We start from the raw sequence: 6,742 nt of genomic DNA on the forward strand, positions 1-6,742 counted from the left end.
GCCGCTTGGGAAGCGTGGCGGCGCTCCCGCCCGAGGGTTCGGATCCCACATACAGACCGGTTCCCGCTCACTGGCTGGGTGAGGCGCGAGAGCAGTACCGAGGGTTGCGATCCCGTTGCCGGTCCCCGGTCCGGTGCGGGGGCGACACTGAGGGTTGCGATCCGTTGCCGGACACGGAAAAAAGACAAAAAAACAAAAAACAAAAAACAAAAAAAACAAATGATATTAGTATATTTAGTGAACATATTCATTTACATTAAAAGACATGATTTGGAGTGTGGGTCATGAAGATGATATGGTAATATAACACGCCCAGCTCCACTGCCTAGTATATTGCTTGTACCCATTAAATCACATCAGCAGGGATACAAGTGGGAGGTATTTTCTAGCTCACTTATTGATGCTATGGTTTTGAAAATATGCAGGTATTATGAGACATTTCAAATCCAAAAACATTTGAACCAACCTTTGTGTCCTTGAATGAGGGTAAAAAAGTTTTCCAGGACATCAGCTAGTAAAAGATAATTTGTTCTTGGCTTTCAGTTCAGATTGATGCACAAACCTTGACAAACACCAACATTAATATTTTTAAATTGTCCTTTGCTAGGTAGCCTCTGTTGTTGGATAATGCTTTAGTAGCAAGCTACTTAGTATTCATCTACTGAAAGTGATATCCTGGCTTTCCTCTTGTTTCTTCAGTTGCTCGGGATTGTGGTCTGGTGCAATATCCTTACCATAAATCACCCCAGGGCTGCCATGTGCTCAGGGGCATGGCCTGGAGTAGGCATTGCTGGGATCAGGCTACCGGCTTTCTTGGCTGTCTCTAGTGATTGGAAGATTCCACTCAGTAGGCTTGCTGGGTTGTTTCTTGGGTCTTTGAAAGCATCTTCATTTTTTCCTAGGTGTGCTGTAGATGCTGCTTTTGTTACATGGAATACTTTCATTTTTATAATCATAGAGAATTTGTTCAAAATTTTATAGGCAACCAGGACATTAAATATTCTTTTCTTTGAGTTAGCAGTAGTACTCGTTATGCTCTGAGCTGAGCTGCATACTGGACAAAAGGTAAATATGCTCCAGTTCCAGCTCTGGTTTGAAGTACCTTACAAACCAGTTGATTCGCAAGTGAGATCTCAGCTGACAAATCATGTGGGAAATGGACCAAGCCCAGAGATCTGGGAATTGGATTCTGTGTACATGAGGGACTTGGTTGAAACTTCTTTTGCCTTGAAACATTCTATACGGACTGAAATGGCCCTTTTGGGAGTTGTTAGGAGTCCAAAGGGACTGCATCTTCAATAAGGGAATAAAGACCAACATTTAAATGTAGCCTTAAGTTACCTCTCCATGCCCCCTCCCCCCACCTCCTACACACTTACCTTTTTTTGTTATTTATTTGTGATTTTTCTCATTTGGCCCCAATTTATTTGTTTGGTTGGGACTATCAGATTTTCACAGAGTCACTTTAACCTGGAAGGAAGTCAGGGTACTTCTTCCCAAGGGCCGCTGACTCTAGAGGGGAAACCTCTTTCACTTCCCAACTAGTTTGAGTCCGCACAGGGTTCTAACTTCTCTTAGCGTGGCTCAGAACATTGATGGTTATTTTAGAATTCCCAAGTTCTTCCAGAATCATTCAGGCTCTGGCAGTATGTCAAGAAAGAAATTTAAGGGCTGGCCCGGTGGCGCACTGCTACAGTGCGCCACTTGGGAGTGCCGTGGCGCTCCCGCCGAGGGTTCGGACCGGCCGCTCGCTGGCTGAGCGAGGTGCGGGTGCAACACCGAGGGTTGCGATCCCGTTGCCAGTCCCGGTCCGGTGCGGGCGCGACACTGAGGGTTGCGATCCATTGCCGGTCACGAAAAAAGACAAAAAAAGAAGGAAAGAAATTTAAGTGGAAAATAAACCATGATCAATTCTTGTAATTCATAGGTTTATTGCACCACAGGAGTTGAATGGATTGCTGGCATGTTTTTCATACTTCTGTTGTGGGTTTAGGAAGGGGATACAATTGTTTCTTAAAGAGGATGTTAAGTACTTGAAATAGGTAATTGCCCATTGGTAGTTGAGGATAGTCAAGCCATCCTCTGTCTCCCACTTCTGTTCATGTAAGTAGCTTTCCCTTTGGAGAAAGGGGCTTTATGCTAGGTTCACTACACATTCCCTTGCATGCTTCGGAAGAACCTAGCCATCGTAACTGGAAAAGCCTGAGGACCCTAAAGCATGCCTTACACCTCTCAGTTACATTGCTCAAGCCTTACACCTTTATGAGGTAGGCACTAGAATCTCCATTGTATAGGCTGAGAATAGTAAGAGACACAGGTAGAACTTCTGACTTGTAGGTCTGGGGAGACCTTTAATAATACTATGTCTCCCAACAACCATGCAAAATGAAGATTATTCTCATGGGATAAAAGATGAAATAGGATCATTAATGGAAAAGAAAAAAGCCAGAGAATGATCCTGGAACACAATTTTCTGTTTTGAGAAATGTGTAGTGATTATGTATTAGATGCTAGAATTTGTGATTATACATGGTTGAATGCAGAATTTTGTTGTATTTAAAAAATGATGCTGGACTTTTAACCACAACTTCCAGAGAATAGTGGCAACTATATTCTAGTGAAATTTCACAAAATCTTTATTGTGCAAGAGTATATAATAAAGCTCTGAGTTGGGGGGTTGGGCAGGGGAGACAAAATAGGCTCAGAGAGCTAAAGTATTTGGCCCAAGAAGTAGAGTTGAGTTTCAACCTCAGCTTTGTGAATACAGAGCCTGTTCTCTTTTATTTATCCTGCTGCTTCTCTAGAAGCAGACTGTTCCAGAGTAATTCTGATAATATAGATATTCAGATAATATAAGTAGCTTTTCTGCTTTCCATGTGCAATGGAGACATCCTTAAGTCTAGGATGATTGCATCTGACTTGTGTTAACTTATATTGAATTTTCAAAAATATAAAATAAGACTAGCTATAAATTGCAACTCCTGGATGTTGATCCCTTGTCAGATGTGTAGTTTGCAAATATTTTCTCCCATTCTGTAGGTTGTCTTTTCCCTCTGTTGATTGTTTCCTTTGCTGTGCAGAATCCCACTCATTTATTTTTTTTTGTTGTCTTGTGCTTTTGGGGTCTTATTCATAAGGTCTTTGCCCAGTCCTACCTCCTGGAGTGTTCCCCTATGTTTTCTTCTAGGAGTTTTAAGGTTTCAGGTCTTATATTTAAGTCTTTAATTAATTTTGAGTTGATTTTGGTAAATGGCAAGAGGTATGGATTAATATCCAGAATATTCAAAGAATTCAAACAACTTTACAGTAAAAAACCAAATAATCCAATTAAAAATGGGCAAAGGAGCTGATCAGACATTTCTCAAAGGACATACAAATGGCCAACAGATATATGAAAAAATGCTCCACATCACTAATCATTGGAGAAATGCAAATCAAAACCACTTCGAGATATCACCTCACCCCAATTAGACTGGCTATTATCAAAAAGACAGGGAATAACATACTGGTGAGGATGTGGAGAAAGGGGAACTCTTCTGTACTGTTGATGGGGCTGTAAATTAGCACAGCCATTATGGAGAACAGTATGGAGGTTCCTCAAACAACTGCAGATAGAACTACCATATGAACCAGCAATCCCACTACTGGGTATATATCCAGAGGACTGGAAATCATGTCAAAGGGATACCTGCTTTCTCATGTTTATTGCAGCTCTATTTACAGTAGCCAAAATGTGGAACCAACCTAAAAGTCCATCAGTGGATGACTAGATGAGGAAAATGTGGTACATATACCCAATGAAATACTACCCAGCCATAAAAAAGAATGAAATTCTGCCATCTGCAGCAACATGGTGAGCCTGGAGAAAATTATGTTAAGTGAAACAACCCAGGCATAGAAAGAAATACCACATGCCCACATTCATAAGTGGGAGCTGAATCCATAAATAAACAACAGAGAGAGAACAGTCTATTACAATAATATGTTGAACTTTTAGAAGGAGAGAAAAGAACTGTGGTTACTAGAGGTAGAAAAGGGGAGGAAAGGAAGAGGTAGGGAGGGGCGTTAACGAGAAATTGGTTATGGACACAAAGAATGATTATGTATTGTAGTGATGAATAAGCTAATTATTGTAATCTGACCATCACACATTGTACGCAACTATTGAAAGTCAACTTTGTGCCCCACATATATGTGTAATAAATTATCTTAAAAAAAAAAAAGAGAAAGGTCAATAAATTTAAAAAATAATAAATTTCAACTAAAAATTACAAGTACTAACTTAATAATACATAAGCTTTATTTATTTAAATAAAGGTAAATTCAAAGTCTATTTTTGAAAACGAAAATCTAAAGATTTTTAAGGCTTTGAATACAAACATTTATTATAACGTAGACATTAAAAGTGAAAGTCAGGTGTTAGAATGCCTGAGCTCTCCGTATGACCTTGGGCAAATTACTTAATTCTCTGTGCCTCGGTTTCCTCATTGGTAAAATTCGGTTTGATAATGATACCTCTTGGAGTAGTCATGACGATTACATTAGTTAATTGGTTAATGCTTAACTACACTTATGATTTTGTACTCAATAAAATGTTGGTTATTCTGTATACAGGTAATTACACAGATAATTTTTTAAAATATTGTAGTTTAAAATTGTAAGATAAATCTATTCATCCAGCATAATACATTATTTTCAGATTGAGTTCTGTCCTACAAAATTCTCATCAATCTCAATACTACTAATGCTTATTTTGCAAATGAGTTTAATCAGTACACATATAGGAATACGTATATTCAACTACTGATTGAATATATGTATATGTATTTATAATGATCTGTACATATTCAGTTACTGATCTTGCTTTGGTTTTGTTCATTTGGCTCATTTCAAATATCCAAAGAAGACAGCTACTGCAATTTTACTTACAAATAGGTTGTGCTCCTGAAGTTCAAATATAAATCTTTTGTTTGGGACTCATTTTCTTATTGAAACAACGTTGCAAATTGTGCCTATGTTCAAGCCCAGAAAGCCAATTTAGTTCATAAAATGTTAAAATGGCAATTAGGTTTGTTTCAAGTGTATGGGATCTCCGTTCATCACACTTTCTCTGGAAAAATATATTTTAAGAATGGGGTTGCCAGAAGCTCATTTTTCTCCCCTTCAATCACTGTCCCAGTGCGTCCCACTCTTCCTTCCCATTTTGTGGTACTGGACAGGAATTGTCTAGCAGTCTCAGGATGGAGAAATGGAGACGAGATTCCCGTCCACCACCTTTCCAGAACAGCGTTGTTCCCAGCCTGAAAGGGAGAATAATGACTTCTGTGGGCTCTGGAGCTGCAGGCAAGGTCAGTTCTGTGTCATGGTGTATTTGTGTGTGTAAATGCAAGTGGTTTGTTCTCTGGATGTTTTAGAAAAATCACAAAGAAACACCCATATCCCCAAGCTTTGTACATTTTTGTTGACTTGCAGATTGAGTTCCAGCTCACAAAATTCCCACCAGCTTCCATCCCCTCAATTCAGACTGTGGCAGATGAATAAGATTACTGCATTCTGTTATTCCTTCTTTTCAAGGACATCTTGGGGATGACCAGAGGGTAATGTATGAAAATATCGTATTTGCCAAAGCAAATCCTTGGAGTTTCAAATGCTTTATCTCCTTTGGTATTTAATAATCCTGCAAAGTCGGTCCTATTTTACCATTCAATTAAGAAGAGACCCAAAGAGGTTACTATGTTTGTGCCAAAACAAAACGGAGGGCTCTAGCTTGATCCCCCAATCTGAAGCTCTTCTCATATTTCCCTAAACCTCCCCATTAGAGAGTAAAGGGATTCAGTCAGCTAAGAAGCCAACTACTAATCTGGCAGGTTCTTTTTGAAATCCCATTCTGATCCCAATGGGGGAGTTTCCTTCTGTCAGGGCTTAGGACAGCCCCGGCCCCAGGAAGATTTGCTTTATTTAACTTTATTCAACCTTTCGATGTAGTCTGGGATTTGTCATCCGGGTTTCCACCACCAAGTACACTGTGGTAATAATAGGGAACTTCACTTCTCCAACTTTCATTTTCTAGAATGCTACTTTTGTAAGGGACTGGAAGACAGGGCAGCTGTCCACATTACAGACTTTCTAGCGAAACACTGGGATATTCCTCCATTTTCTATGTGAGCAGATCTGCTTGGTGTTGAAGTCACATCTGTGTTATTTAACAGAGCATTTGCTGGCCGTAGGCCCGCCCCCTGCTGCTAGACCTTGACCTCTTGGGCAGTCCACATGAGGGTGTTATTTGTCCTGGATACCATCTGTTTGTAGTTTTAACGGTCATCTTCTTGGACTGAGGCCCGTAGAGGGTCACAAGGGTGCCCTGTGTCAGCCTACAGTGCTTTGTTCCCTCTGTGATCTTTCTGCACAGCCTACATAGTGCACCTGCACAGCAGCCTGGTGGTCGCATTTCTCAGAACCACAGGTGTGGGGAAGGAAAGAAGCACCGTTGCTCTGACTTGTAAACAGGTGTAGTGAGTGTGGAGACCTTTTTCCTTCCAAAACAGCCCAAACTCGGAGCAGATAGGTGAGCTACCTCTTGGCTCTGCCGCAACTCATGTTTTCAGAGCTTGGACATTCAACTTGTGAGACAATCAGAGGCTCCGCCATGTGGAAATACTGGATGTTCATGGACTTGCATTTAGCCTTATTTTAATGGCAGGAATAATACATAGAAAATACTCATCATTCCTAGAATTTAAAA

Source organism: Galeopterus variegatus, unplaced genomic scaffold (assembly GCF_000696425.1).
Source record: "Galeopterus variegatus unplaced genomic scaffold, G_variegatus-3.0.2 Scaffold3006, whole genome shotgun sequence".
Classification (NCBI taxonomy): Eukaryota; Metazoa; Chordata; class Mammalia; order Dermoptera; family Cynocephalidae; genus Galeopterus; species Galeopterus variegatus.